Source organism: Camelus ferus, chromosome 1, assembly GCF_009834535.1.
Source record: "Camelus ferus isolate YT-003-E chromosome 1, BCGSAC_Cfer_1.0, whole genome shotgun sequence".
In the NCBI taxonomy this organism is placed as follows: Eukaryota; Metazoa; Chordata; class Mammalia; order Artiodactyla; family Camelidae; genus Camelus; species Camelus ferus.
Window position 1 is genome coordinate 70367423 of NC_045696.1, and position 25908 is coordinate 70393330.

At 38.9% G+C, this 25908-nt stretch overlaps 1 protein-coding gene across 16 annotated transcripts in view; it reads left to right on the forward strand.

The window, feature by feature from the left end:
- The window catches only part of C1H3orf70 (chromosome 1 C3orf70 homolog), an 81005-nt gene that overhangs the window by 32653 nt on the left and 22444 nt on the right, over positions 1–25908 (forward strand). The window lies entirely within an intron of this gene.

Sequence of the window (25908 nt, forward strand, 5' to 3'; positions counted from 1 at the left end):
TAAAGTGACTCAACTTGCACAGAGTATAACATTCAACGTTCCTATTTTCCTAGAAATGATTTATTATTTTAAATTAGTTCTTTTAGATTCTATCTAGTGTTATGATACTGGTTTGAAATTCTTAAAGCGCACCAAGGAGAATAGTATTAAATTCTTTTAAAAGCTATTTCATTAGGTCACAATCTTTTCTGAAAAACTTCAGTGTAATTGAAATGTTGGGGTTTATTTCCAGCTTTATTTTATCTTTATAATGTTTTCACTCAGTAGAGATTTCTGCAGACAGGTGTGAACATATGTAATAAAATGCAGTATATGCACTTCTATGTGCATTCAGACATTTACTGAATGCCCCCTCTGTGTTAGGCACTTGTACTCCCTGTGGAGCATATACAGATGATAGACACAGCCCTTATTCTTAAGGAGTTCACAGTCTAGTGGGAGAGACAGAGAGAGATAGACAAGTAAGTAGAAAACTATCGTCAAATGTGTATGCTATATGAAAATATATCCAGGATGCTATGAGAGCACAGAAGGGGAGTATCTAACTTAGACTTGGGGATCAGAAAGACTTACAGGGTGAAGGATGCTGAGCTGAGTTTTAAAGGAAAACAGGAACTGGCCAGCTAAAGAAGGAAAGGAGGGTCGTTATAGATAGGATAGCACTGTGAAAAACTTACAGATAAAAAAGAGCATTCATTTAATTATTTGACAGATATTTACTGAACATTTACTTTATGCCGATATGCATAGTAATTCCACTGGGGACATCCTGGAGAGTGGAAACAGACACACTTCCTGCCCTGTTGGCCTTTAAAGTCTATATGGAGAAAGAGGTGAATAAAAATAATCACACAAATAATTGTAAAAACTATAATTGTGATAAGGGCACTGAAGGAGAGGTTTAAGTTGCTGTGAGAAGATGCATTAGAGTTGGGGTTGGGGCAGTGTTCCCTGAGGAGGTGACACTAGACCAGACAACTGAATAATGGGTTTGTAAGGGGGGAAGTGCTCAGTGGTAGAGCATGTGCTTAACGTGCACGAGGTCCTGGCTTCAATCTCCAGTACTGCCATTAATAAATAAACCTAATAGCCCCCTCCCAAATAAAAACAAAGCAAAAAATTTTTTTAAATTAAAAAAGAAAAGAATGGGTTTGTAAACCAGTATTATGCGCAGTTGTATTGATCTCACTTTTACTCTGCTTATAGAACATAGGTTCTAGGGTTTCAAGATCTTCAAGGAGTACAGAATGGCTGGAGTGTAGGGTCTGTGTGGGAGACAGGCAAAGGAGATGAGGCTGAAGAGGTGGGCAGGAGCAAGATCACAGAAGGCCCTGTGTATCATTCTAGGAAATTTGGTTTTTGTCTCAAAGATGATGGATGTTGTGAATCACTGAAGGATTTAAAGCCAGTCTCAGAGAAACTTAGCCAGATTTGTGTTTTAGGAGGGTCTTCTTGAGACAGGTTACTGTGGAGGATAGGTTGGAGAAGGCAGGAGTACATTAGTATCTACTTGTTTCTCAGCCAAGTAATATGTGATAGGTTCTGTACTTTTTATTAATATTGTGGATCCTTCGTTTCTGCCATGTCAGTGGTCACACTTCTGTGTCTTTATTTATTTATTTTTGGTGATACATATGATAAGAACCATGGTTTTTACCTTTAGTAATTGCATGGCTTTCAAAGATTTCTTGCAGGTATATGTAAGAATGGGAATTGGAGGAAATATATTTCACACATTTTAAAATGATATGGCACAGCTCCAGAAATAATACTGATTTATGTTTTCAGGATGGAAAAACAACTAGGAAATTCCTAGATTACTCTTTTATTTGCATTTTTATTGACAAAGTGGCTGATTTTAAAAGTAAAAGGTTCTGCTTCAGTAAATGACTGGTAATAAATATTAATATTTCCGTAACTGTGGTTTCTCACCTAAAAATGCAGTGTTGGACTAGGTGAGATCTAAAGACCTTTCTGGCCATTCATTGTAAGCTATGATTCTGTGCTAGCTCTCAACAGGTAGCCGGCAGCATTTTTGCTTTTTTGTACTGACACATCAAATTAAGGCAGCAGTTCTCAGCACTGGATGATTTGGCTACCCTGGGGATATTTGGCAATATCTGGAGACATTTTTGGTTCACCAAGTGGGTTGCTACTCCCATCTAATGACTCAAAGACTAGGGATGCAGCTAAACTTCCTGGAATGCACAGGATGCCCTCTACAACAAGCATTATCGAGCCTAAACTTTTGGAGATGATGGATATGTTATAAAATAGATTATGGTGATTGTTTCATGACATACAGCTTTTTGTATGTCAGTAATACCTCAACAAAGTGTTTTTAAATAAAGAATTATCCAGCCCAAAATGCCAATAATGAAGGGTTGAGAAACCCTGAATTAAGGCAAGATTGTTAAGACTTCCTTTCGTTAAAATATAGTCCTTGAGTAGATAAGACATTCTATCTCTGCTATTGTTGTAATCACCTTTTGGCTGCAATAACAAATATACTATAGACTGGGTGGCTTAAGTAACAAGTATTTATTTCTCATAGTTCTGGAAGCCAGAAGTCCAAGATCAAGGTGCCAGCACAGTCGTGTTCTGGAGAGAGTCCTCTTCCTAATTTATAGATGGCTGCCTTCTTGCTATGGAAAGAAATTTCTTTCACATGGCAGAGAGAGCATTTCTCCTAGATCTCTTCTAGTAAGAGCACCAATACCATTCATTAGGATTCCACTCTCATGACCTAATTACTTCCCAGACCACCTAATACCATCACATTGTGGGGTTAGAGTTTCAACATAAGAATTTGGGTGGACACGTTCAGTCCATAACAATTATAATATTTATTTGTTCATTTGTTTTTTCACTCACCCTGAACATCGCCAAATCACTAAGCACATCATGTTTGTATTCCTTTGGTATTATCTAGAGTAGGTCTTGTTGAGATTCCTGAGGGGGCTCAATAAATAGCATTTGTCATTCTACACTGAGCTCTGTGCCAGTTGAGAAATAAGACAAGAATAAGTATCTGGGAACCAAAATATCACCCTCTTTCTAATAAAATCTAAATTAGACAATGCAGCTTGTATTTGCTGGCAGCTGGGTTCCAAATTCTGAAGCTTAGAATTGGAAGGCTTATTCACCCAGTCATAGCAGCACTGGACTGAGACAAGTACCAATGCAGAGACTGTCCTTAGAGAAGTTGATAGGTTGTCTTTTTGTTTTGTTGATGGCATAATTGGGTTTTGAAAATTCTTTATATATTCTGGATACTAGTCCTTTATCAGATACATGATTTGCAAATATTTTCTTCCAACTTGCAGCTTATCTTTTCATTCTCTTAACAGTACTTTTGAAGAGTAGAAGTTTTTAATTTTGATGAAGTCCAGTTTAACAATTTTTCTTTTGAGTTGTGCTTTGGATGTCATCTAAGAGCGTTCCACAACCCAATGTTATAAAAATTGTCCTATGTTTTCTTATAGAAATTTTATAGTTTTAAGTTTTACATATATATTTAAGATCTATTTTGAGTTGACTTTTGTATGGGATATCACGTATGGAGTGAATTTCTTTTTTTTTGGAATATCCAATTGTTTCAGTACATTTGTTGAAAAGACTAGTCTTTCTTTGCTGAGTTGCCTTTTCATCTTTGTCAAAAATTATATGGATGAAAATTGTGTAATTATATGTGTATATGGAAGTTATATGTTGTCCATTATATATATATAAAACTGTTTCTGGACTCTCAGTTCTGTTTCATTGATCTAGTTGTGTATCTTGATGCCAGTAGTGCAGTCTTCATTACTGTAGCTTTATGGTAAGTCTGGAAAATCAAGTAGTGTTAAACCGCTAACCGTTGTTTTGGCTTATCTAAGTTCTTTGTGTTTTCATATGACTTTTAGAATCACTTGTCAGTTGCTGAGATTTTGATTGGGATTGTGTTGAATTTATACATCAGTTTGGGACAATTGACATCTTATCAATACTGAGTTTTCTAACCCATGAACAAGATATATCTTTCCATGTATTTAGGTCTTCCTTAATTTTTCTCAGCAATATTTTGTATCTTCCAGTGTACAGGTATAATTAAATTCCATCAGTGTCAAAGCACCATGCTTTGTATGACATGGATTCTTTTATATTTAAATTTATTGAGGCTGGGTTTGTGGCCTAGAATATGGTCTGTTTTGGAAAATATTTCATATACACTTGAGAAGAATGTGTATTTTGCCCTTGTTCTATAAAGGTCAGTGAAAATCATGTTGGCATATTGTGTAGTTTAATTCTGTTCTGTCCTTACTGATTTTCCTTCTGCTTGTTCTCTCACTTTTTGAGAGAAAACTATGGAAATCCTCTGATTATAAATGTTCATTTTTCTGTTTCTTTTTGCAGTTCTGGCAGTTTTTGCTTCAGATATTTTGAAACTCTTGTTTTTAGGAGCATAAACATTTAAAATTAGGTCTTTGTAATTAATTAACCCTGTTACCATTGTGAAATGACCTTTTTCAAACCCAAGGTATTATTTTTTGCTTTGAAATCTGTTTTGTCTGATATTAATGTACTCTATAGTTTTCTTTTGATTAGTGTTAATTTTATTCTTTTACTTCTAACCTATTTGTGTCTTTCTATTTGAAATGCATATTTTTAGACAGCATAGAATTGGGTATTTTTAAAAAATCCAATTTGATAATTTCTGGCTCTGAATTGGGTGTTTAAACCATTTATGTTTAATGTGACTATTGATGTGCTTATGTTTAAGAGTGTCATCGTGCTATATTTAGTCTCTTTTCTTCCCTTTTTATTCTTTTTCTGCCTCCTTTGAATTAGTTGAGAAATTTGTATGATTCCATTTCATTTCCTTTGTTGACCAATTAGGCGATTCTTTGTTGTTTTACTGGTTGCTTTAGGGTTTAAAGTATTAAACTTATCATAATCTACTTTCAGTGATATTATGTCATATTACACATAGTATAAGAGCCTTGTGATAGTGTACTTACATTTTTGCCTTTCTGGGCTTTGTGCTTTGTTGTCATGCGCATTACTTTTATGTAGGTTATAATTCTATAATACATTGGGGTTTTTTTATTCAAATAGTCATTCATCTTTTAATAAAGTTTAGTAAGAAAAAACTTATATATTTATCCTTGTTGTTTCCATTTCCAGTGTTCCTCATTCCCTTGTGTAGATCCATATTGCCATCTGGTATCATTTTCCTTCTGCCTGAAGGAGTTCCTTTAATTTTTTTTTTCTTTTTTGTAGCATGGGTCTGTTGGTAATGAATTCTTTCACCTTTTGTATGTCTGAAAATATCTTTATTTAGCCTTCACTTTTGAAAGATGTTTTTTCTGGGTATAGAATTCTAGGTTGATAATACTTAATCAAATGTTCCATTGGTTTATTGCTTGCATTTTTGAACAAGAAATCTGCTGTCATTCCTATATTTGCTCCTCTGTCTTTTCACTCTGGCTACTTTAAAAAAGATACTTTCTGTTATCACTATTTTCTTTTTTAAAATAATTTCGTGTTTATTGAAACCAATTGTGAAAAAGGTAGGGTTCTAGTTGTATGTCTTTTTACATTTTGCATCCTAGTTATTCATTTCTATTGGATTTTATAAAAGTTTCTGGATAAGATTGGAAATTTAAAACTAATGACAGTGGCAAAAGTGTTCTACCATAGTGTGAGAAGCTCTGCATTATGAATGAGACTAGATTTTCTTCTGTTTTATTCTGCTTATTTAAAAAGTTGAAATAGTTTTCATACCATAAAATTTGCCCTTTTAAACTGTACAGTCAGTGGGTTTTATTATATTCACAAAGTTATATAACTGTCACCACTGTCTAATTCCAGAATATTTTCATCAGCGCCAAAGAAACCCTGTACCCACTGTCAGTCACTGTCCTTGCATTTCCCCCAAGCCACCTCTTCAGACCTAGGCAACCACTAATGTACTTTCTCTTTTTGTAACTATGCCTGTTCTGACATTTCATATAAACAGAGCCATACAACATGCGCTTTTTGTGTCTGCCTTCTTAGCATGTTTTCAGGATTTATCCATGTTGTAGAATGTATCATTATTTTTTTCCTTTTTATGACCTTATAAGATTCCACTGTATGGATTATACCACATTTTGTTTATCCGTTCCTCAGATGAATGTCATTTGGGTTGTTTCTACTCTTTGGTTGCTATGATTAATGTTGCTATAAATGTTTGTGTGTAAGTTTTTGTATGGACATAGTCTTTTCCATTCTCTTGGTTATATATCTAGGAATGGAATTACTAGGTCATGTGATAACTATATTTAATTTTTTGAGAAACTGAAAAGTTGTTTTCCAAAGCAGCTATTCTACTTTACATTTCCACTAGCAATGTATCAGGTTCCCAATTTTCCCCATTCTTGCCCACCCTCATAATTGTCTAGCTGTTTTTTAATAGTAGTCTTCCTGGTGGCTGTGAAGTGGTAGCTCATTGTGGTCCTAATAGCTAATGATGTTGAGCATCTTTTTACATGTTTATTGGCCATTTGTATTTCTTCTTTGGAGAACTGACTGTTCAAATCCTTTGCCCATGTAAAAATTAGATTGTGTTTTTTTTTGAGTTGTAAGAGCTCTTTATATGCTCTTGGTACAAATCATTTATCAGATACATGATTTGCAAATATTTTCTCTCATTTTGTGGGTTGCCTTTTCACTTTCTTGAAGCACAGAAGTTTTTGGTTTTGATGAAATCCAATTAATTTTTTTCTTTTGTTGCTTGTGCTTTTGGTGTTACATCTAACAAAACATTGCCTAACTCAAGGTCACAAAGATTTAATCCTATGTTTTCTAAGAATTGTGTAGTTTTGCCTCTTACATTTAGGTCTATGATACATTTTGAGTTAATTTTCATATGTGCCATATGGTAGGGACCTAAGTTCTTCCTTTTGCATGTGGATATCCAGTTGTCCCAGGATCTACTTACCTGTTGAACATAATGGATTACAGTTATAATCATTGTTTTAGTGTCTGCTAATTTAAACATCTTTGTCAGCTCTGGCTAGATTTTGATTGATATTTTCCACATTATAGGTTGTATTTCCCTTTTTTGTATGATATGTCTGGTAATCCTTGATTGGTTGCCAGCATCGTGAATTTTACTTTATTGGTTGTTGGGTATTTTTATATTCCTAAAAACATTCTTGTGCTTGGTTCTGGGATGTAGTTAAGTTAATTGGAAACAGTTTGTTCCTTTCTGTTTTTGTTTTTATGATTTGTTAGCTGGGTCAAGGGCAGTGCTCACTCTAGGGCTGATTTTTCTCCAGTACTAAATAAGTAAGACCTTTTTAAATACTGTCCTTAGTGCCCTGTAAATTATGAGTTTTTCACAACTGGCTGGTGTGACCAGCTCTGTGTGACCAGCTCTGTGTGAGTGTCAGGCCGTGTTCCCTCTAATCCTTTTCATTCTATTCCTCATCAGTATTTAGCTTGGAGATATTGCGGGTTTGATTTCAGGCATTGCAATAAAGAAAATACTGCAATAAAGTGAGTCACAGTTTTTTGTTTCTCAGTGCATATGAAAGTTATGTTTATACTATACTGTAGTCTTTTAGAACTGAAAAAAATACCTTAATTTAAAAATGTTTTATTGCTAAAAAATGCTAACCATCCTCTGAGCCTTTGGTGAGTTGTAATCACTTTGCAGTGGGAACTCAAAGATCATTGATCACAGATCACCACAGTAAATTTAATAATAATGAAAAAGTTTGAAATATTGTGAGAATTACCAAAATGTGATACAGAGACATGAAGTGAGCAAATGCTGTTAGAAAAAAATGAAGCCAATAAACATGCTTTGCTACAAACCTTCAATTTGTAAAAAACACAGTATCTGCAAAGCACAGTAGAGTGAAGCACAACAGGACGGGGGAGGTGTGTGGGGGCCTCTGCGGCTCTCCCCTCGGTGGTGCTTCAGCTGTTCGTCTCCGGACTTGCAGCTTTGTCCTCTCATCTCAGTGTATTTACTTGGGGCTTTTCCTGGGCTGCCTTTCCCTGTGCTGTGGCCAGGAAATTGTCTAAAGGCAGTAAGTTTGGGAACTTGTAAGACTTACCTCTTTTGTTTTCTGTCTCTCAGAGGTAATTATTTTTTGTTTTCTGACATTCATATTTTGTCTGTTGGGGATTTTTTTCTTATTGCTGTATTGTTGCTCAAACCAGAAACCTGGGAGCCAGCTTTGGCCCTTCCTTCTCCCTTACTTTACATATCAAATAATCAAGTCTTAAACAAAATTTATCCCTTTCCTACTGGCACTGCATTCATTCAGATTCTTACTCATTCCTCTCCTCCAGCCTAAGTTGTCTTCCTCTCTTCCTGACCCTTTAATCTTTCTTCCATAATGGGGATAGAATGGTCTTCCTAAAATACAAAGATGCTCTGATTGTTTTCTTTTTCACTTAAGATGCTTCAGTGATTCCACAGCCTTTTGTGGCCTGGCCCCCACTCATGTATCTGGACTCTTTTCCTTCTTACATCTGCCACTTATTCCAACCATATCAGGTGCTTTAATCCTCTGAAAACCTTTGCTCTTTCACACTCCTGAGCTTGTATACACTGTGCTGTCTGATTGGAATGCCCGACCAGCCCTACCAAGCCTCCAGTCACCAGACCCAGCTCAGACACCATCTCTTACCAGTGTTTCCTGCCCACCAGCAGTTGATTCCTCTCCTGTTTCTCTGCTTCTCCTCCGTTCGCTATACATCTTCGTATCACAACACTTAACCACATTTTATTATGTATTATAGTTATTTCTGGACTGTTATCCAAACTAGAAGTGACAGTTGTTTTCTAATGATGATCCTGGGCTATAATAAGCATTGTGTAACTAGAAAAGGGATGCAGGCTTTGGGGTAGAAACTCAAACAAAACTCAAAATATCTAAAGGAAATCATTGAAAGTAAATGAAATAATCTCAAAGAAATATAATTTTGATTTTATAATATTGAATTGGAACATAAGACTCAGAATGCAGTTTGGCCTTATTCACTGTCACAACCAGAAACTGCATAAAGAATAACATCAGAAAAAAATTAATATTTAAACTATTTATAAATCTTAAGTATTGGTAATCAAAGCAAGCAGGGACAGTAGTTATTAGAAAACCTGATGAAATATCTGAAGAATATAATGTGTATGAATTCCATCATTTTCTTATAGGGGGATCAGACTGGATCTAACTATATAATTTAATCACTTTATATAATACACATGCACGTTTGCCCGTAAGAGAACAAAGATTGGGGCATCTCAGTGCTGCTGCTCACCAGCTGACCTGAGGGATAGTTGAAGATGAGGTTGAAGATCCCCTGTTAGGGTGGTCCTATCAAGGGAAAAGGGCATTAGACTAAAAAGTTGGGTACATTTGTTCCCCATTAGTGGAAGTTAAAGTTGGACGTATTTTATTATATTGCCATGACAATATGTTATCACCGTTGCAGATAAAATGAGTCCCACTGTATTATGCAGTGTTTTCCAGAGAAACAGAACCAATAGGATATGTGTGTGTGTGTGTGTGTGTGTGTGTGTAAAGTGATTTATTATAAAGAATTGGCTCACATAATTATGGAGAGTGGTGAGTCTAAAATCTGCAGTTTGGGCTGGCAGGCTGGGGATCCAGGAGAGCCAGTGTTGCAGATGAAGTCCAGAGGTAGTTTACTTTCCCTCTTATCCAGGGAGGCTGGTCTTTTTGCGCTATTCAGACCTTCAACTGATTGGGTGAGGCTCACCCACATTATGGAGGACAATCTGCTCTACCCAAAGTTCACCAGTTTAAATGTTAATCTCATCCAAAACCACCCTGCAAGTTGACACATAAAATTAACCATCACATTCAGCAAGCTGTAAAATAAGTAGTTTTGTAATAAGTTTCCTTAGACAATACATTATACAAACACATTTTTTCCTGTGTGGGTTCATAAAAATGTTTACTGTAAAAGAAAATACTTTCTTCCTTTATCACATCATTCTGTAATCCTTTGAGGTTTTATGGGAACACTGTAGGTTTCCTGAATTGTTAGCATTAATCAGTGAACTCTTGGAGATACTTGTTTTAAATAGAATGTGTCCTGTTGGTATTCCAGACAGAAGCAATAAAAGCCTCATTAATCTCTTTGAAACCGTCAAGAAGATCTCACCTGACATTTTAGGTTCATGGTCTGCAAAGGAGTCACAGAAATCCTATTTGGTTCTTTATTAGCAACACTGAAAAAAAAATTCCACAATTGGTATGCCTCTGGCAGAAACAGCTGGGGATCTCTTTGAGCCAGCCATCTGCATAGACAATTCCCAGGATGGTTTTATTTGCTTAGATTAGTCCAGATACATCACAGCAACTGCACCGGGATGTGCTTCATCCTTGCTGTAAGGCTGATGCCTCTGGGAGTGTTTTTTAGCCACAGCCTATCCCCTAAAGGCTGGCTTTGTTTCTCTGCAGGAGATATATTTTTGCTGGTGGTACCTTTTTTTCCCCCCTGTATTTTCAAGTGATAATTTTAAAACTCACCAATCCCAGAGAAATCATATTAGTCCTTGAAAATCTGCATTATCATGTTACCAAATCTCATCGTTGTATCAGTAGGCTAAAACCATACAAGCATCTGCTCTGGTCATAAATTACCACACGCAATGTGGGCAAATAGCTATAAAGCTCCCGCAGGACCCATCCCAGGGCTGAATGGGTAGGTTTACTTTACATACTGCTCCTATGTGCTGCTCTAGTTTTGTCTAGAACTTCATCTGTAATCAGGATTTCTTTTCTCAAATGGTTCTTTTATGTTTCATATGCTTTACAGCCAGGGGTTCTTCCTCCTTTTTCTCTCTCCATTGTTCTCTTCCTAAGCAGTTATATTCCAGGCTATAGGGAGAAGATCTCTACTGTACTTTGTCAGCCACAATGCTCTGATCTCATTCATAAAGCTACTCCTAACCTACCTTGAATTTTTTCAGTCTGAAATTAAGATTAACATATATTGGTCTGTTATGAAGGTGGTTCACAATTTTTTTTCAGCTTGTTTTTTTCAGGGAAAGCACTTTTTAGTTCAATAGTTTTATATGTCATTCCTTTGGAGGGGAATAAGCAAGGTTATTCAATAAGCTCTCTTTGTATTTATCTCAGTTATTTTTGACATTAATTATTGATATAGAAATATTCAAGTAACAAAGACAATGTTCTTTTAAATAAGTTTTAGAATGCATTTTTCTAAAATTGTTCTCTGTTAATATTAAACTTAATTCTTTATCAGTTTGTCTAATTTTAAACTAAATAATTATTAATGCTTCAATAAATAAGATTTAATGTCTGTTAGTCTAGGTTCCAAATACATAAACTACTTAATTTTTTATTGAAGTGTAGTTAATTTACAGTGTTGTTAGTTTTGGGTGTACAGCAAAGTGATTTAGTTTTATATGATATATATATACTTTTTTCAGATTCTTTTACATTATAGGTTATTACAGGATGTTGACTACAATTCCCTGTGCTATACAGTAGGTCCTTGTTGTTTATCTGTTTTATATATAGTAGTGTGTATCTGCTAATCCTATACTCCTAATTTGTCCCTTCTCTCCCTCCCCTCTTCCCCCTTTGGTAACCATAAATTTGCTTTCTATGTGTATGAATCTGTTTTGTAAATAAGTTCATTTGTATCATTTTTTAGATTCCATATGTAAGTGATATCATATGATATTTGTCTTTCTCTGACTTCACTTGGTATGATAATCTCTAGGTCCATCCATATTGCTGCAAATGGCATTTTATTCTTTTTTTATGGCTAATATTCATATATATATTCATATATATTTTATATATATATTATATATATATATATCTCCCAATTTCTTTATCCAGTCATCTGTAATGGACATTTAGTTTGCATCCATGTCTTGGCTATTGTAAATAGTGCTGCTATGAAAATTAGAGTGCATGTACCTTTTTGATTGAGAGCTTCCTCTGGATATATATCCAGGAGTAGGACTGCTGGATCATGTGGTAGCTCTATTTTTAGTTTTTTAAAGGAATCTCCATATTATTTTTCATAGTGGCTGCACCAAACTACATTCCCACCAGCAGTATAGGAGGGTTCCTTTTTCTCCACACCCTCTCCAGCATTTATTATTTGTAGATTTTTTAATAATGGCCATTTTGACCAGTGTGAGGTGATACCTCATTGTAAACTACTTAGTTTTTTAAATATAATGCTTATATTTTCTCAGTACACAAATCAGGAAAATAGTACCTACAATCAATTCTACACCTTGACCTTGGTTGTTGAATCAGTTTGTGTCCAATCAGAAGATGGAAACCACATGATAGATTATGCAAAGGAAGTTTAATATAAAGAATTTTTAAACTCTAAGGAATAAGTGACCAAACAATACAAGGAAACTATGTTTCTCTTGGGCTGAGGGAGAATACCCAGGAAAGACAAAAGTGGAAGGAGGGTCCCCTTCCCAAGGTTCGGGTTCAGACCTTGTTGGAGAAAATGTAATTCAGCCCACAGGATAGCAGAGAAGCTTGCCTCTACCCAGGCTGCACTAGTGTGAGGTTGCTGGGCAGGTAGTGCCCTCTGGAGTGCAGAGGAGGCATGAGCAGTGAGTAGTTAAGGGTGTGGGTGTGTACAGCAGGCAGAAACTTGGGTAGGCAGAAGGGAGTGATGTAGGCAGAAGGCCTTCAGAACGTTGGTTTCCATGTGGAGAGGCTCATGGGAAGGCTATCACCAGGCCAGGCCAAGACTGCAAAGTTGCCAAGGAACTGCACATTCTGGGTGCATGGCTGGGATAGAGCTCCACCAGATTTCATCACCCCTACTCGTGTGTGCAGGAAACGAGAGCCCCTTCCTCCTATAGTGTCCCTCTAGTGCCCTCTACTGAGCACGTTAGCATCTTTCATTATATTGGGAAATACAAATTCTTATATATAAATGTTAATTATTTCATTTTAAATTATATTTCATTGATACTTAGAATGTGTTTTATTATTATTGTGGATGATTAATAATAAACAAAGTTCCAGAATGCCATATGGGTTTGTATAAATTTGCAAATGAAGTTTTTGAATAACATACAGACATGTTCCTTAGAAAAATAACCTTTAACAAAGGTATATTGTTTAAATTCAGGAAACATCTGCTGAGTCCCTGCTGAGCCCCTGTGCGAAGCACAGATGCTTTAAGATCTTATTTTTCTTAGATCAGGTTGACTAGTTAGCACTGTTTTTGTGTGAATTTCTGAACTTTTCATCCCCAGATCAATAGATAAATGTGACAGATGTCTTATACTGTTTCCTTTAGCTTTAGTCTGTCAGGAATATCTGTCCATTGGATTAGTGGCTGCTAATAACTTATTTTGGAGCTAAGCTGTGTGCTAGTGGAATGGCAGGAAACTGCACCAGAGTCTTCATGTTCTAGGTGTCCTCTTGTGCTACCTCCTGTGGGGAGCTTCTTTGTTCTCAAATTTTTTCTAACTGAAGTTTTAGAAATCTGTTGTCGGGTAACTCAAACCTATCCACTATTGATTTTTGCAGAGTAAAGTAGGAGGCTGAGATGGTCTAATAAAATGCCAATAAGGTCAAGGCTTGTTATAAAGAAGTCAAAGGTAATGGCTATCATTATCATCATCCATCTTCAGACAAAAAAGGAGTGGTACTCATACAGTTTTTCTCATCTTGCAATGATCCGTAATCAGCCACTTTCCCACTTACTCCTCTTTCCCTCCATCAAGCTTTTTTCCCAGTGTTTTTCTGTACTGCAGAGTGCAGACGCTTAGTACATACTGGTTGAGTCCAATGTGCTTTGTCAGCAGCCATCCTTTTCTTCCTGAACGTACTGTTTTCATGCTTCGTCTCACCCTCAGTGACCTGTTCTTGGGAGAAGACTCCCTCAGCCATCCCTTTTCTAATCAGTTATTGTATTAAAAACCAGCTTTACAGAACAGCTCCCGGTGGATAAGTAGGACTTCCCAGATTAAGTAGAAAGAGGTAGACATATTTGCTCCATGAAAGCCTTATTTCGCCACCTCAAAGGACTAGAAGTCTGAGAGAGTTCTCCTTCTGTATGACCTGTTTTAGCCAGACTTACCTGTTGGATGTTTCTGAACTCTCTGGCCCTAGAAGGGGCTCTTTCCCAACTGGAAATATCTGTCTGCAAGTTCAAGGAGTTCCATTGTGCCAATTTATTCAGTAGAGAGGCTCTTATAGTATCCAGTCTCCCAAGGCAAGGGAAGGGTCTTGCTCTCTTTCCAGATTATTGGGGTGAGACTGGGTCTCAGTGGCAGAAGAACCCTCTACTCCAGTGACGCTGTTCACCCCACTGTGCCTTAGACCTCCACGCTTATTTTACCTCTGGATTTGACAGAGCCTGACACTTTACTTTCTTTTGTCCACATCCTAGCTCTTCTTCAGTTTACATTCCACATTTCTTTGGAGCCTCTTCTAAGCCCTTCCAGTCTCTCTTCTCCATGCTCCTGCACCATATATAGTGTATACCCCACAACTTAATACTTCTCTTTCCTCTTGTGCTGTTTTGGGTGTTTGTGTGGCCCAAACTGGATTGTAAGAGGCATGCATTTTGCACTTCTCTTTCCCTCTAGTTGTTCACTGGTAGTTACTTGTTAAAATACATAAGGTATTTTGCATATATCTATCCCTCAAACCAGAAGACTTGGCTTCAGGTAGGACTAAACATGGTTTGAAAAAGTATAGAGTCTTCATCATGTCTCTTTTCAGATTGGCTGCTCCAACCTGGTAAGTGTGGCTAACAGCTTCTCATCTATTGCTGGTTCATGGCACTTTTGGAAATGTGATTTTTAAGGCAAGCCTCCCTGTACCAGCTGCCCATACTATAGGGCATCAACATTGTGGCCCGGAGCAGTGTGGTCTGTAGAAGGCTGTTGGTGAGGGCTCCTGTCCTTCACAGGCTGCCCAGTGGTCCTTCCTCCACCTCCTCTGTTCCCTCTCTCACTGGTTTGACTGAAGTCCAGATCTGAGTGTGAAACTGGGAGAGGGTGGTAGCTTGATTGTTAAGTCTGATTTCGTGCTTTAGACTGGCTTTATCTGTGCACATCCCGTGAGAGGAGCAGACAGAAATGGAGGTGAGGAGAAAGGCCAAGCTGATATGTCACTCTCCCCTCGAAACTGAGCCGTGTCTTTCTACCTGCAGGTCTGGCCTCACCACCCTGTCTCTGACCATTCTCCCTCTTGTTCATCATGCGGCAGCCGCCCTGGCTCTTCCCCTTCTTTGCCTGGTTAACTCTTACTCAGTCCTGAGGTGACATGAACCACATACCATCATGGTTTCAGGGACATCTTTCCTAACAACCCCTCCCCCTTCCAACTCACACATCTCATGTGTAATTTCTTCTTCTTCTTCTTTTTTTTTTTAATAAAAGTAGATTTATTTAGAGAGATGTACACTCCATTGACAGAGTGCAGGCTATCTCAGAAGGTTGTCTCAGAAGGCTAGTTTTCATATGTTAGCAAGTGGGAGGATTGTTGCAACTACTTTGGGGAAGGAGCAGGGACCCCAGGAACTGGGCCACCACCCTCTCTGACCTTTCATGGTCATCCTTGGAGCTGTCATGGCGCCTGTGGGTGTGTCATTCACTGCTAATACATTACACTGTGCATAATGAAGCTCAAGGTCCACTGGAGGTCGAATCTCCCGCCATCTTGGGCCTCCATGTCTCTTGGGAGTTGACTTTTCCACCATCTTTGTGCTTGTTGTTGTGTCATTCCTATAATGGCTGTTTCCTGTGCCCTTCCCTCCTATCTCATTCCCATAATCTTATTGGGGTGCAGACGGGCTGTGGTCTGTCTTCTGTAGCTGAGTAGGGACGTTGACACTGCCTATCAAGGAGTAAAAATCTGAATGCCTAATCTAGGGGCCCCAGGGACAGGACAGCTTCTCGTTTCTTGAGTCTGAGGGTGGTATGGGCTGAAATCTTCTCACACATAGCCATCATCTTGTTGTGAAACTGTTGTAACTGCTTCTGTACCGATCCTGTGACTCTTCTTAAAGATGAAGCACCTTTGCAACAGCATCAGAGTACAGCTGATAACTGCCTATAAATGACAAAAGACCCCTTTCTTGAAATTTGTATCTCAAAAGCATAGAAAGGCAAGTTCCTCCTAGGATGACTTTGTTTCCTTAAGGCCAGAAAGAGGTTATTTTTCCTAGATACTTATAAATCTCTTAAGGGGGATTTTGGGAGTGGTACAAGGATTGGTGGGTTTTGGATTATTTCTGGAGTCACACCTCTGTTACCGTAAAGACTACGTTTGTAAAACAAGGACAGTTTATTTTCCCTCATTTAGCTTAGGGGAGATGCCTTCCCCCCCAAATTCCTATCAGGCTCTGAATATCAGCTATGGTCAGTTTAGTTAGACTGGTGGCCTCCCATTTTGGAACTCTATTTACAGACACTTCTGAGGATCCTCCCTGGGTTTGAGTTCTCTAATTATTACCTTCAGTTCAGCCTTTGATGTCAAGAGGCTTGCCTATAGCCTCAGGTGGTCTCGTTTCTAAAGGTAGCTTAACAGTAGTAGCTCTGCCAGGGACCTCAGTGCTCCAGACAGCGGGGTTCACTTGAGAAACAATAATGGGGTGGAATGGAGACCTCTGGCTTGGTCCTGAGGTGGGCTCTCAAGGCCAAGAGCAATCGTTTTTCTTGGTGGATGTCTTTTTTGTGAAGGTTTCCAAATTGGAGTATTGTCTGGAATTTAGTGAGCAAGTCCCCTCCCAACAAGGGGATGGGGCACTCAGGCATGAACAGAAACTGATGTGCAGAGGTAAAATTTTCTAGGAGGCAGCTGAGGGGAGGGGTGTGAATTGCTTGGTTTGGGGCTTTTTGTCGATCCCCATTATCGTACAGGATTAGGAGGACAAGGGTCTGGAGAAAAGAGTCAGCACAGAGTGGGCGGTCCCCGTATCTAATAAGAAAACAACTTTCCTACCAGCCACATCAAAGGTTCCCCGAGGCACCTCCAGAGAAATGACCAGGTGTGCTTTGGGAGCCGGGGAGGGTCAGCCAGCCAGGGACCTGTCAGTCTTCAGTTCTCTCGGCCGTCATTGGTTTGGGAGCCCCAAGCCCCCTTGGGGACTAGGGACAGTGCCGCTTCCAGGGACCTTCTCGTTTGCATATCGGGCAGGGTCCCAGTGGACCTTTTCCATATAACAGGTGTTCGTCCTTTTAGTGGCCCTCCTGGCAGCACTTGAAGCAGATCCTTTCTTGGTGAGGCAGTGTCTCTGATCCAGGTGTCCTGGATCCCTGTCCTTACTATGGGTCTTCGAAAGGGAGGGTAACCCTGAGGTGGTGTAGGGGTTAGGGCTGCCACTGAGCATTGTGCCTTTCGCTGTTGTCCCTGAATCCTTCTTGCCTCTTCAACCATGTCTCTGTTGTTAAATACTCCAAACACCAGATCCAGGAGCTGATTCATGGGGTCTGGGGTCTCCAGCCTCCCAGATGGGGCATTAGGGTTAGATGGTCCAGAAGACTGTCCCTTAAGGAGTTCCTTAGACCTGGTCTTGAAATAGGGTCAGGAACATTTGGGCATACGGGACTTCCCCTGTTTACTTTCCCTTTGACAAAACAAGTCCAGCTGCAACATGGTATTGTAATTTAATGACCCATTTTTTGGTCAGACCTCTTGTTGTCGAGTCCAAACTCGTTCTGCTCTCCGCACGACAGGTCAGTAAATTGGGAGACGAGGTGTTGGGGCAAGGAATAGTAACTTTATTGGAAAGTCAGCAGACTGAGAGGATGGCAGACTAATGTCTTGGAGAACCATCCTGCTCCAGTCAGAATAAAGGCTCCTTTTATACAAAAAATAAGGGAGTGGGAGGTAAAATAAGGGAGGGGGTGTGGCTGATTGTTGTAATCTTCTTGCTGCAGGCATTCTTTGTTCTTGCAGCCATCCCCGTGGGCTTTGTCATAGTGTCCCTGTAAACCTCCAACAAAACAAAGGTTATTCTCTACTACACTCTTGGTCCCCTAGCTTGTATTGGGGCCATGCAGTATTGCAAAGAAAAATTAATTATTTTTTCCTTAAACTATCCTATCTGAATTTCCCCCAGGGAGCTAACATGCATCCTAACAGAGAGTCCTTTGGGATGCCTGTAGTCATCCCCATTTTGGTTAGGATCTCCTGCCGATTAGGCAAGGAGAGCAGCAAGAGCCAGGGGAAGAAAAGGTGTCCAGAGCCCTGGGCCTAAATTCTTTAGAGAGGAAGGGAGGAGATTTAGGCCTTGAGCCAACTAAATTGGATTACTTTTATCTCTGAAAGAAAAAAAAAAAGAAACAAATAGAGCTGAAGTGTGGGGCTGGAGTGCCACAGGGCAAGGCAAAATCTCCCCTTCAGGATATGGTCCTCGTGATGGTGAGGAGGGGGTACCTCTTCACAGAAGTAAAAGAGGCAACATCCAACCTGCTGGCAAAGTGGGCAAGGAGGCGCAAGGATCAACAGATTGTCTATTAAGTCAGGACAGGGCGAAGAGGGAAGGTGTACACCTGCGCTGCATCCCAGAATGAGACCGTGAACCCGTGAAGGGAGTGTCCCCACATGTAATTTCTAATCATTGATTTTGATTTTTCTTCCTGTCACTATCTGTGGTTTATAATGATATGTTTTTGTGTGGTTATTTGTTCAGATATGTATCCCGTCCTGAAGTGTAAGCTCTGTAAGGGCTGGGATGTGTTCTGCTTGCTCTTTCAATCCCATGTCCCCAGCTCAGTCTGTGGCACATAATTGAGGTTCAGTAAATACTAGTTTGAAAAGTGGAGTGAAAGCAGATGTGAAAGCAGATTGTAGGGCTAGGGGGATAGATGAGGAAGGTAGTGTGTGGGAGAAGTGCGGTCAGAGAGGTTTACAGGCTGGGCTGAATCAGGAAGCAGGTGCATCCAGGGCATTCCCAAGACTCAGGAGTTGGGGATACAGGCTCGGAGGTGCCGGCCTAGAGGCAACCCTGGGAAGCATCTTGAGGGGCTCAGACCTGCAGGCAGCTCCTGTCTTCTGCAAGTATCACCAGTAAGAGAATGTCTGCAGTGTGCCAGAGTTAGTGCTTTAAAATAGAGAGCACTAACCACTTTTCCCTGAGGAAAAGGGAAGCATGGGACTGTCGACAATTTGTTAAAGCTCAAACAGGCAGTGAGTAGCTGAGTCAGGATTCACATCCAGGTACAGTGGACTCCCCAGTCCTTGCCCTGCACCCCCAGGATCTGTCACCTTCCTAGAAGTGTCTCCTGTGTTCCTTCCTCTACCGAGCCAGCTGACTTTAGTTGGATCAGAATGTCATGCTTGAAAATCTGTGTTAGCCTCCTCTTAACCCTCGTCTCGTCTCTTTCCAGCTCCTCTGCACATCTTTACCAGACTAAATTCTTTAATATCCTGTTCTATTGTTATTACTTGCCTCCTCAGTAATTTGCAGTGCTTCACCATTGTTACTAAAACACAAACTCTTTGGCCTTGCATTCTGAGCCCCATCCAGCCTTTGTCTTCCTCACAAACTTTGTCCTCCTTTGCTCTGTTGGTCGACTCTTTGAACCCCAGATGCCAGCTGACACCTTCTGGCTCTGGAGCTGGTCTGGGGCAGTTCTCCTTGCTACTCAAGGGTACGTGTCCTTTAACAGCCAGGTACAACCCTTCAGTGAAGCCTGGAGCCCTGTTCCCCTGCCTAATGAATGCCCATGGATACTTACAGTTTTACTCAACTCCTGTTTTATTCACTTTATTTTTTATCTTCTCCCTGCATTTTGACTGGAAGCTCCTTGAAGCATGACTACATGTTGTATTTATTTTAATTTCCACATAGCATCTGATTTAGTAATATAAACCTGGTAGATGGTCAGTAAATATTTGTCAGATGAGTAAATAAACCATGCTTTGGTACTCTGTCTCACTAGGGTTTTGCTTTATATTAATGTGTTCCACCACACTAAAGATTACATAATTTGAAAAATGAAGAAACTAGCATCTTGCATAAATTTCTGAAGGGGGTCTTCAGCGTACTGGGTAATACATGAACTTTGTATTCTCCTAGATTGAATTACAAAGATACTGGTATATTGACTGCCAATGGAGCAGGGTGGATAGTAAGGCCACAACAAATGTCGGTAATAAAAAATATTATATTCTTTTGCTTTTAGTTTGTGATATGCTACTCAAGTTAGTAAATAATGCACATTGCAGAAATAGCTGAATAAGAATATTTAATATTACTTTTAATATAATGAATGCCCTTGGGACTAAAATGAGCATCATTGTGATTCGCTATATAAAATCAAAAAACTGAACTGTGGATGCAGTTTCCCTTAGGCCACTCAGTTTTTTTCAGTAGATTTACCTTTTTAATTATATTTTACTTAGGCTAATTATAAAATTACTCTGCATTCCCTGAGAGCAGTGTGCTTCATGTGCCAAGAGGACACGTTTAACAGCCATAAAACTATCTGTAAAAGCAAAAAGCTCATTTCCCCCCCGAAGGATCTTTTTTAAGAATCAAAATGCACAACTGATCCTAAAAAAAAGTTTAACAAAGTGTATACAATAGCTTAGTGCGGCATATAAATTGCTTTCTACACTTTTTATTCTTCCTTCCCTTTTGCTCTACAACCAAAAGAAACTCCTTCAAGGAAATGTATCTACTATGTATTTACACTATGCTACAAATTGGAGTATTAGCTGAAGTTAATGGCAGAGAATTACAGTGTAAACTAGTAAGAGCATTATCTAAACCTTATTGATTAAATAATAAGTATCCTCATGAAGAAAGAACACAGGATGTCTTAAGGCCTGGGTCCTAGAAGTGAATCCCTGTCTTATTACATGAGCTTGAGAAGGTAATTGTCTTGTCTTGTCCCCCTTCCCTCATTCCCTCCCTTCCTTCTTTCATTCTTTCCTTCCCAAAAAAACCAGGATGAGAAAATAAGTCTTTTTTAGTGTCTCATTGAGGCATTGTGAAAAAGTATGTACTGCATATTATTGGTGTCCACTGATGGGGAAGAACAATCAGATAAATTGTGAACCAAGACTTTGAAAGAATAGGGGAAGTTACTTATTTAGTGGTTTTGATTGGCTTTAGTTGAGAAATAGCTGAAAGCGTTGAACCAGGTTTCCTGAAAAGAACCATGATAGACAAAATTTATTCTTCACTTAGTGATCACAGTTGGTTTTTGTGATCTTAGTTTCATTATTGAAAAAGTGATTTCATCTCCCTTGAAAAATAATTTAATGGATTTATAAAGTTTATTTAAAATTTTTATATTATTTAAAAAATAGATGTTAAGTACTGTAATGAGGTTTAGGCTTCACTTTTGTATGGATGAATTTTGTGAGTGACTGAGTTATCAGAAAACTAAGATTCTACTTCCCAGGAGTATTTTGAGAACAAACTTAAGTTCTTAAGGAAAGGAGTTAGGGCTCCTTGGAGAGATGGCTGATGCCTGGACTGGGGCAGGGGAAGTAATAAGCCAGTGAGGTCTTTACGGTGCCAGAAAGTAAGGAAGTCGTCACAGAAGGGTGGGACATGTTGAAATGACCTGGGGGCTAACTTAAAGGAGCTCCCAAGAGCTGAGTCTGGGACAGTTTGAGCAACAAAATAAATAATGGTAGTAATGGATTATAATCTATAGAATAAAATAAATATCTATGAGTCCATGCTTCTGTAAATAAATAATTGAATAAATAAATAAATGGGGAGAAGGAGCAGCTCCTGCTTATGTAGAATTCTAATTCATAAATATAGAAGAAATGATGGAAATAGAAAAATCACTGGCAAATTCCACAGTAATGGTTGTTGCAGACCAGATCTACCTGTGCATGCTAAAATGGAGGTAGGATGAGAAACAGGATATTTGCAGTTTCAAAGCAAGATACTTACTAATTACAAAGAGAAAAATACCAGCTTTACAATGAGGAAACCTGGATAGATATACCACATTTAAACGAGTGTTTATCCATGAGACAGTCAGTAACACGTACTTCCTGATATAATGCAACATAAGGAAAGGGTGCCATGTCACCTCTGTGGTGATGTCTTCCTATTGTTTTAAATTATATTTTTTATTCTGAAAAAATTAGATTCACGTGCAGTTTTAAGGAAAATACAGAGAGAGCCTGTGTGTCCTTTACCTACTTTCCCCCAGTGACAACTGTCATTGTAAAACAATAGAACAGTGTGATAACCAAGATATTGACAGTGATACAGTCAAGGGATAGAGCATTGCTGTCACTACAAACATCCCTCCTGTTGCACTTGTATAGCCAACACCTCCATTTTTAAAAATTAGGGTTTTTTCCCCCTATTTTTGAGCTGTAAGAATTCTTTATATATTCTCGATCATATAGATTTTTGTCTTTAGTATGTTAATAGAGTGAATTATACTGGTGATTTTTTAATTGTAGTAAAACACACATAACATAAAACTTACCATCATAAGCATTTTTTCTTTTCTTTTTTTTTTTTTTTATATTCCACATATGAGTGATCTCATATGGTATTTTTCTTTCTCTTTCTGGCTTACTTCACTTAGAATGACATTCTCCAGGGACATTCATGTTGCTGCAGATGGCGTTATGTTGTCTTTTTTATGGCTAAATAGTATTCCATTGTATAAATATACTACATCTTCTTTATCCAGTCATCTGTTGATGGACATTTAGGCTGTTTCCATGTCTTGGCTATTGTAAATAGTGCATCTATGAACATTGGGGTGCAGGTGTCTTTTTGAAGTAGGGTTCCTTCTGGATATATGCCCAGGAGCAGGATGACTGGGTCATGTGGTAAGTCTATTACTAGTCTTCTGAGGAATCTCCATACTGTTTTCCACAGTGACTGCACCAAACTGCATTTCCACTAGCAGTGTAGGAGGGTTCTCCTTTCTCCACAGTCTCTCCAGCATTTGTCATTTGTGGGTTTTGAATGATGGCCATTCTGACTGGTGTGAGGTGATAGCCTCATTGTAGTTTTGATTTGCATTTCTCTGATAATTAGTGATATTGAGCATTTTTTTTATGTGCCTATTGATCATTCATATTTCTTCCTTGGAGAATTGCTTGTTTAGGTCTTCTGCCCATTTTTGGATTGGGTTGTTCTTTTTTTTTCTTATTAAGTCATATGAGCTGCTTATCTATTCTGGAGATCAAGCCTTAGTCGGTTTCATCTTTTGCAAAAATTTTCTCCCATTCCGTAGGTTGTCTTTTTGTTTTGTTTATGGTTTCCTTTGCTGTGCAAAAGCTTTTAAGTTTAATTAGGTCCCATTTGTTTATTCTTTCTTTTATTTCTATTGCTTGTGTAGACTGCCCTAGGAGAACATTTTTGAGATGTATGTCAGATAATGTTTTGCCTGTATTTTCTTTTAGGAGGTTTATTGTATCTTGTCTTATGTTTAAGTCTTTGATCCATTTTGAGTTTATTTTTGTGTATGGTGTAAGGGAGTGTTCTAGCTTCATTGACTTACACTCTGCTGTCCAGTTTTCCCAACACCATTTGTCTATATTCGATTGTATATTCTTGCCTCCTTTGTCGAAGATTAGTTGACCAAAAGTTTGTGGGTTCATTTCTGGGCTGTTCTGTTCCATTGTCCATATGTCTGTTTTTGTACCAATACCATGCTGTTTTGATTACTGTAGCTCTGTAGTATTGTCTGAAGTTTGGGAGAGTTATTCCTCCAGCCTCTCTTTTTCTTCAGTAATGCTTTTGCAATTCTAGGTCTTTTGTGATTCCACATAAATTATATTATGATTTGTTCTAGTTCTGTGAAATGTGTCCTGGGTAATTTGATAGACATTGCATTAAATCTGTAGATTGCCTTGGGCAGTCCATCATAACCATTTTTAAGTATATGGTGTATACTGCATTCATACATTCATAGTGTGGGACAACGTCACCACCATCCATCTCCAACTCTTTTCTTGCTGCAACACTGAAACTCTATATCCATTAAACCACAACTCCCCATTCCTTTTTACCCCTCGGCTCCTGGAAAACACCATTCCACTTTCTGTCTCTTGAATTTGACTATACTAGGTGACTCATATAAGTGGGAACATATAGTATTTGTCTTTTGTGACTGGCTTATTTCCCGTAACACAATGTCCTCAAGGTCCATCCATGTTGTAGCATGGTTTTCCTTCCTCTTTAAGCCTAATAATATTCCATTGTATGTATGTACCACATCTTGTTTATCCATTTATCCATCAGTAGACACTTGGGTTGCTTCTACCTTTTTTTGGCTATTGCAAGTAATGCTGCTATGAACATGGTACAGATACCTCTTCTAGACTCTGCTGTCAGTTCTTTTGGGCATATGCCCAGGGGTGGAATGCTGGCTCATTGCAGCATCTAAATGTTTCTCTTACTCTGCCTCTACTTTGCTCTTCTCCAAGCCCTGACTCTCTCTGAGTAGCTTTCCTTTCAGAGATTTCAATTTTAAAAGTTCTTATCCATTTATTTCTTTAAATAACATAGTAAACCCTTAATTAAGAGGATTATTCAGAGAATACAGTGGGTATTGAATTTCCTGGCTGCATGGCCAGAAACCTCTTTGTTTCAATCCCTGCTGTTGCAGAAGTGTGTTCATTCGTTTTATGTCTTAGTTGGGACAGAAGGATGGACATAACTGAATCTCTGGTAATTCAGGATCTTGTAGTGCTGCCTCAAGGCTCTCAGTGCACATGGATCACAGCAGGGTGAGCCCCAGGACAGAAGCTGTTGGGGATTGGGGCAAAGTACTGACCACTCTGGGCTCTTTACAAAACTACATCCTTGGTAGGAGTTTGCTTTATTTTGTATATGTTTATAAGCATATCAGACAATATACTAGGGTATAATTGATATTTAAAAGATGTTTACTGAACCGTGTTTCTCACCTGGCTGCATTTACTATTTTTCTCTTCTCTGCCTTCCTCTTTGCATCTGTATCCCCATATCAGCAGATAACAGGCTGTCACCCTAGCTCATGTGAGGAAGCACCTTTAATAGATGTAACTTGTAGAGGAAAATGTAATCAGGAATGCAGTGTACACCTCTCTCTCCCAGCTGCATTTCTCTTTTACCACACTTCAAGAAAGAAAAACAGAGCTTTAGGGCAGAGAGGATTAGACAAAGAGGTAGAAGAAGCGAGAAGAGAAAAAGTAAATTATGAAGAAGCACAAAGGAGGGGAAGGATTGCGGACAGCAGGGTGTTGGTGACAGTGGGAGAGGGGTCAGAGAAGGCCCAGAGTCCAGCTTCAGGATTCCCTCTACCTGTGGACCAGAGGAAGCCTCCTTCTTCTGGATCTCAGGAACCTCCTGTTCTGTGACAAGTGGGTGACTAAAGCACAGGTTACTTGAGCTAGAAAGAACTTAATCAGCATCTGTAACAAGTGTGTCTGAGTGCCTGCCATTCACAGCCTCCTGAACTCAGTAACCACCAGGCCACCAGCCAAGAAGAGAGAAGATCACACCTCCATTCCAGATGTTCTGTTCACTACTCCTGGACAGAAGGGAGCAATCCCCTAAATTCTCCAAGTCCCTTCTCTGTCCTCTGCCCAGACTCATCTTTCTCTAATCCTGGGCTGGTCTGCCTTCTTGGCTCCTTAGCTCACAGTGCCCGAGATGCTTGGAGGTGAAGTCCTGCCATACCAAACTGTTGGATCTCACCTCATTTGAATTTTGCCTGACAAGGAGTAATGCTCTCTTTCACACATAACAGAAATGAAGATACCCGGTATATTTTAACCAATTTCCTAGGCAGGCATGTCGGGTTTTTCTCACTTCTATTTTTGTTAGATCAGGGTTTGCATGGAACATGTCCAGGCTTGGAAGTGGACCTTGGAACTCAAAGGCCTGTCAATTTTAAATGTACCTTTTCCATGTTGTACTCCAGAGAGAAGCTGAATGTAT